Raw genomic sequence first — 6,972 nt, forward strand, 5'->3', positions numbered from 1 at the left:
AGAGCCTCTTAACTATAGAGAACAAAGGGAGGGTTGCTGGAGAGGTTGGGGGGGGATGGGCTAAATGGGTGATGGGCATTAAGGAGGGCACTTGGTGTGATGAGCATTGGGTATTATATGTAAGTGAGGAATCATTAAAATCTACTCCTGAAACCAGTACTACACTATATGTTAACTAACTTGAATTTAAACAAAATCTTGGAAGAATAAATAAAATAAAATAAAATAAAATAAAATAAAATAAAATAAAGCACTAGACTTTCCATAAAGCAGATTGCTCTCCATAATTGGGTGGGACTCACCAAATTCGTTGGAGGCCTTAAGAGAAAACAAACTGAAGTCCCCAGAAGAAGAGGCAATTCTGCCTCCAAAAGGTCTTCAGACTTGATCTGCAATATCAGCTCTTCCCTGCAGTCTACCCGGCAAATTTTGGAATAAGTGTCTCTCTCTCTCTGTGTCTGTCTCTCCCCCCATGTATATATTTTACAATGCTATGTATACATACATGTAAGTATACATATACATCCTACTTGTTCTGTTTCTCCGAAGAACCATGGTTAATACGATATTCTTTAAATAATAATTTAAAAATTAACATCTAGAAATTTACCATAAAGTAATCCCCTTATCACCTGTCAAAGAGATTTATTTATTATATCTATTTATTATCTAATACCATAAGCAAATTACATAAATCACAAACTGCATACATATAGAGGTTAAGTGAATAAAACACACACACACACACACACACACACACACACACACACATAATGATGGAGTATTTCCTGAGCTTGAGGGCAAAGGAAGAAAGTGCTGAGTAAAAGATTGGTTGATATGATTTCCATCTGTTGCATTAGTTTTTTTTATCTCTATAAGTAAAGCTCCATAGAAAGATATTTGGAGAGGATGATAACACTAGTCATTTTGTAAATATGGGATTAGGGGTGATTTATTTTATTTTACTTCTTTATATTATGTATATTGCTTGACTCCTTTTTGACAAGGTGCAAGTATCTTTTTTTTTTTTTTAAAAACAATGAAGATGTTACATTAGGAAGAAGCAAATAAATATGAAAGTGGGAAAAGTTACATGTAATACCTATGGCAAAGGGTTTCTATCTTTATAAAGAGCTCTTTCAAATTGGGAAGAAATTTCAGATTTAACAGAGAGTTAAATGACATGGACAAAAAATTCACCCAAGAGGAACTTCAGAGGAAATATTTGAAAAAAAAAAAAAAAGTTCAACCCCATTAGTGGGGAAATGCAAACTAAAATAAGTTGCAACCTCCATCTATCATTTTATTAAGGTTTTAGTGAGAATATCTAATGCTGACAAGTGTATGTGAAATGGGTACTTTCATTTAAGGCCATGGAAATCTTAATTGATAAAATTTTTCTGGAAAGCTATTTGTCAGTGTCTATTGAGAAGGTCTGATGTTGAAATTCCACTTCTGGGACTCTAGCCTAAGAAAATAAATTTGGTTAAAGATTAATCCACAAACATATTCAGTAAGGTGTTATTTAATTGCAAAAATGGGAAACAACTGAAATGTCTAAAAGCAAGAAAATGCTGGATGTCATCCAGTTACACTAATGGTAGGTCTATGAATGCTGTTAAGTGACTATAAACAAGATATTATAAAAAGTTCATGATATAATGCTAATAGACTAAAAGAGCAGCACTTAAAATTGTGTTTATAGGTAGAATTCAACTATGGAAACCTATATGGAACAGGGGCACCTGGGTGGAGCAGTTGGTTAAGCGTCCGATTCGGCTCAGGTCATGATCTCATGGTTTGTGGGTTCGAGCCCCATGTCAGACTCTGTGCTGACAGCTCAGAACCTGGAGCCTGCTTCGGATTCTGTGTCTCCCTCTCTCTCTGCCCCTCCCCCACTGGCAGTCTGTCTCTCTATCTCTCTCAAAAGTAAATAAAACATTAAAAAAAGAAAAAAGACTGGAAGATAACATACCACAATGAGAATAGTTACATGGTTGTGAATCTTTTTATATGTTTGGCCATTTAGCATTAATCTGTGTAGTTTTTCATACTTACTAATTTAATGCATGTTTCTTGTTTTTTATCATCTGTATACCCTATTGTAGGTGTTGGGGATGTGATGGTAGATGAGGCAGGAAAGATCCTTGCCTTCACAGAGTGTTCTTTCTTGTAAGGCTGATACAATGAATAGGCTAACTACAGATTTCAGTATATACCAGAAAGGATGGGGAGCAGATCACTTGTCAAAGAGGAGACTGTGAAGATTTCCCTGAGGTGGTGACATTTGAGCTGACACTGAAGAATTAGAAGGAGAGGAAGAATACTACAGCAAAGGGAACCGTGAGCGCAAAAACCATGAAGTGGGGAAGAACTTATTTTCTAGAACTATGAAAAGGAGACCCGTATGTCTGAAGGGCTGAGTTAAAAGAAAGGAGGTTCAAGAAGTGGGAACAACCCAGACCCACTAACCTATAAGGTCACAGTCATGACTGTGGATTTTGTTTTATTCTAAATATAATTGCAATCCATTGAGCATACCTATTTTCTTAACTACAAGACAACAACAACAACAAAAACCCAGATTAAGAGGACAGTTTGATGAGGCAACATTTGAGCTGCCAGCCTAAGCATCTGACTTCTCAAATTAAGTGAGAATTCCATGGGAGGGTGGCAGAGGATACGTGTCTTGCGATCAAGAACACTCTTCTTCTTTGACATGATGCTCTGATACGGGAGACCCCAAATGAGGTCCTTTTCTTACGTACATGGCTACGAAATCTAAAGCTGGCCAGAGGACTGCAGGAAATGTGCCCTCCCTAAGGAAACAAGGATTTACTCTAAGAGATGTCACACTATTGCCAAAAGCAGTCCTCATGCAACTCTGCCCCTGTCAGCCTGCTGCAAACTACTGCCTTGACTTCCCAAGGCAAGAAGGAAAAGGCTATCCTCTCCCCGGCACAGAATTCTGCATTTTCATGCTCTCATGGGGGACATTTTAAGAAAATCCACACAAATAATTTTGTCATCCCCCTTTTAGATTAGGTTGTGCCCCTTTATGGTTGCCATACACACACACACACACACACACACACACACACACACACACGTGTGTGTGTGTGTCCCCCTGCTGTAGGAGCTTCGGGGCTAATGTTCTTAATGGTAGTTTTGGAAAAGCCCTTCTTTGAAAAGTGAGCTTCACATTTAATACTATGCTGAGAAGCAAAAAGGTTAACCTGATCATTTTTCTCTTTTAAAAAATTTTTAAGTTCCCTAAAAGCATTTGACATTATGCCATAGTGCATATCTTTTCTGTATATGGTCACAATTTTGAGGCGGTAGGTAAATAAGTAATATAATCCTGACCAACTTTAAACGTTGCTCTTTTTATCAGCCATTTAAACGTTATTGGAAAATGTTTTCATTTCCATTTAGTAGCGTCAGATTGCCATAGTTTGGTGTTACTGAATAGCCTTCGGTCTCGCATGCCATTTCTGTGATCCTGTGTCTATCTAATTGAGGGATTAGATAAGACTCTGGGTGTCTAGCCCAATTCAGACTGGCTGTGAACTTTCTCTTCACTTCTGAAAAATCTTATGCCTATGTTGGTTAAGGCATTGGATCATCGTATGAGATAGGACAGGATAAATCATCTTTAATACCGACTGGAGACATTTTGTCAGTTTATGAACTAGTAGGATCCTCCTATCCACTGAACAACCTGTGTGTGAATTTGGGGGTTTAAGCCTATCCTTTGGGTGCTCTCTCTTTTTAGCTAAGATAATGCTGTAGTTACTTATATTGAGAATGGCGACCCGGGCCTAGAGCAGAAAAGCACTGTAAAGTGGGTGGGATCTTTAGAAATCTCCTAATCTGCTTCCTGACCTTATTATCTCTCAGGTGAGGAATCTAAGATGGGGAGAAGTTGTGTTTGGTGGTTTGTGGTCGAGCTGAAACCTGAGGTTTATTTAGTGTTGCTTGTGGACTGCGGACATTCAAAATGGCTACCTCTGTAATTCAAAATGTGTTGGGCTCTTCCTGATTACAGCCCCGCAGCCGAGAGTGAAAACCATTCTCCTGGATAGAATCCCTCCTGTTAGAGTTGTTCCATTCCTTCTCAGCTATAAGGATGAGGCCTTCCTGAACAGGGGACATAATTGCCACTTTGTGCAAAGGAACAGTTTCCTTTGTGCCGGGTATATTCTCATATGTTAGGGGTTCTGACTGTCCTTCAATACAGCCTGGCAAGTAGAATTTCTGCAAGTTGAATCTCTATTGAAAACTCATATGGTCAAAAAGTTTGTATTCAGATTTCCCATATTTTATGAAGGCGGCTTTCTTTCTCTATTATATTTTTCCTTACCGTGAAGAAAGATAAATTATTTGAAATGACCAAATGAGAAGAAAATCAATGTTGAGAAGGAGTAGAAGGGAAGATAGGTCTTTGCCTGATTTCCTTTGACCCTGTCTGGCTTCCCTTCACGTTCACTAGTACTAGTCTTCCTGGTGTTCTTTTCAGATTCAGCATATGGATGAGCTTGACTTGTTCCTTTGTTAACTCAGAAGCCTGCAAATGATGAAAAGATTACATATTCGACCGGTCAAATTTGAGACAGTTTTATGAATTAAAAAAAAAAATTGTGTTCAATAGCTTGCTCAAAATTAGGGAAATTGAATCAACTAATGTCTGGAAAAGAGGAAAGGGTATGTGTCAGAAATTTGTGTAAGGCATCAGTCAATAGATATTTTAGCATATAGACCCAAAATATAGGCAACCGACTTTTTGAAAACAGTATCCCCTTTAAAATAGCTAATATTTCCCAAACAAATATTTGGCCTTTTAACAAGGATAGCACATAGATACAAATTGATAAATTTGGGTTTTTTCTACAGTCTGATGGTTTTTACACTTCTGGACATCAGGGTGTGTTTGCCATCACATGTAAAGATGGATGAAAATTTATTTTCTGGTTGATTAGGAATGTGCACATCCTAGGGTTTCATGTGGGTAACAGATGTCTTGTGAGTAACAGATGTCTTGGCTTTTACAGACTAATTGGCAAAAAGGGGGAAAGGGGGCTTATTAAAGGGGTGGGAGGAGACACAAGAAAAGTGCAATCTTTCTTGTGGGGAAAACTCTAATGGACCTCCTTATTACGGGTAATTACCTCCTTCTTCAACTTCATTTGCTATCCCTTTCCATATGACTCAAGTACATTATAATGGGAAAGTATAAAATAAAGAAACATAAGGCTGGACTGCTGTCTGCTAACAGCCAGATTTATCCTGTCATGGAATATTCTAGTATAATTGACTCAATTAACATCAGTCTTTTAAAAAACAAAATATGAAAGCATAAGTCTAATCACTAAGGGCAGCTTATGTTTCAATTGGCAGCACAAGGGTTCTATGTTGAGGGTGGTTGATATAAATATAATTTAATTATATACCAAATGTGACCATAGAGTGGTTTGGTGGGAAATGAAAAATGCAAGACTGAATATGTTGCATGTTAGATATACGTCTTAGGTTTCTTTTAGTTTGCTGTTTGTGTTCCATCAGTGCTATAGTACTGCCAGTTGACCTGGAATAAATGAGAATATTTAACAGATGTTTGAAGCCATTATCAGCAAATTCTGTTTTGTCAATGTTTTCCATCATGCACCACTTAAAGTAAGGTGGCATTTACTATGTTGTAACTCTATCACCTAGGTTGGAATTAATCTTCTAATTGGTACCTTTTAATTAAAACTGAAGGAAATTTTTATAGCTTATTAAACATCCAGGGAGTATCCACATTCTTCCTCGATAAGAGCTAGTATCTAATCATTTTTATAAGGAGCTAGTAGTATTTCTAAGAAAAAGTAGCAGGTTAGGTACTTCAATGTTTGTGCTTAATACAAAATTTAGACAACCTGAAAGGTAAGGTTATTTCTGTAGATACAAAGCACATGATGACTGACTTTTATTTAACTGCTTGTCTCCTCAGAAAATAAATGGGTAGAATTTGTTTTAAAAATATCAACTGTATTTCAAAAGGTAATTAGGACAGTACAGATCAACACCTCAATGGTCAAGTGTTAATTATTAATTTCTTTCTGCTGTATTAGAATTGTGTTTTATTCAATTGCTAGAAACCAGCGAGGTAGCAAAATGGTTTGTGTACCTGTCTTTTTAAAAAATGTGTCAGCTTTGGTAGGGCAGAAACAACATCGCTTGAGTAGTCTAATAACTGCTACATTAATTCAGTCACTTGATCTTTTTGAGCCTCATTTCATTCTCTATAAAATGGAGATGGTGACAACTAACTCCCACACTGTCACTGGGAATTATACGTAATGATAAACACACGTGAAACTAATGTATGTTTAGTTGTTGAGTGCTTTATGGTTGTCTTCACCCGGTGGACCCATATTCCATAGTTAGTTGCCTGGATTTCCAGGCTAGGCTTCTCTTGGAAATAGAAAGTTCATGGAGACTTTGATGAGGACTCTAGTAACAACTGGTTTGAGACTGGGTGTCAGGAGAGTTCTTCTTCCCAACTTCAGCCCCTTAAAATATGAGGGTGAAGAATGACCACAGTGGATTAAGTTTCTTCAACATCAGCGTTTTCTATATTTTATAATTCTAAATTTCCATCAAGTACAAAATCTTAGAGTCATAAAATGGTGGCACTCTATGATATTTCAAGGTTTTGGGATCCATGGCCCTGACCCGGGTTCATTTTCCATATTCAGAAGAAGACACTGAGGCCCTGAAGGTTAAATGTCTTCTCTAAAGTCAATGAGCAAGTTAGTGACCGAGGTAGGACTGAGACCTTCTTTTCCTGAGTTCTGTATCTGGACCATGGCCAGACACCATCCTGCTATGTGGCTGTCTAGGTGCTAGCCTGGGACGTTAAGAGAAGGAGAGCATTCAACTCACTCCACAGAGTAGAAAGGGATGCATTTCTTTGTGATGCCTTTTAAACGG

Source organism: Panthera uncia, assembly GCF_023721935.1.
Source record: "Panthera uncia isolate 11264 chromosome C1 unlocalized genomic scaffold, Puncia_PCG_1.0 HiC_scaffold_3, whole genome shotgun sequence".
Lineage (NCBI taxonomy): Eukaryota > Metazoa > Chordata > Mammalia > Carnivora > Felidae > Panthera > Panthera uncia.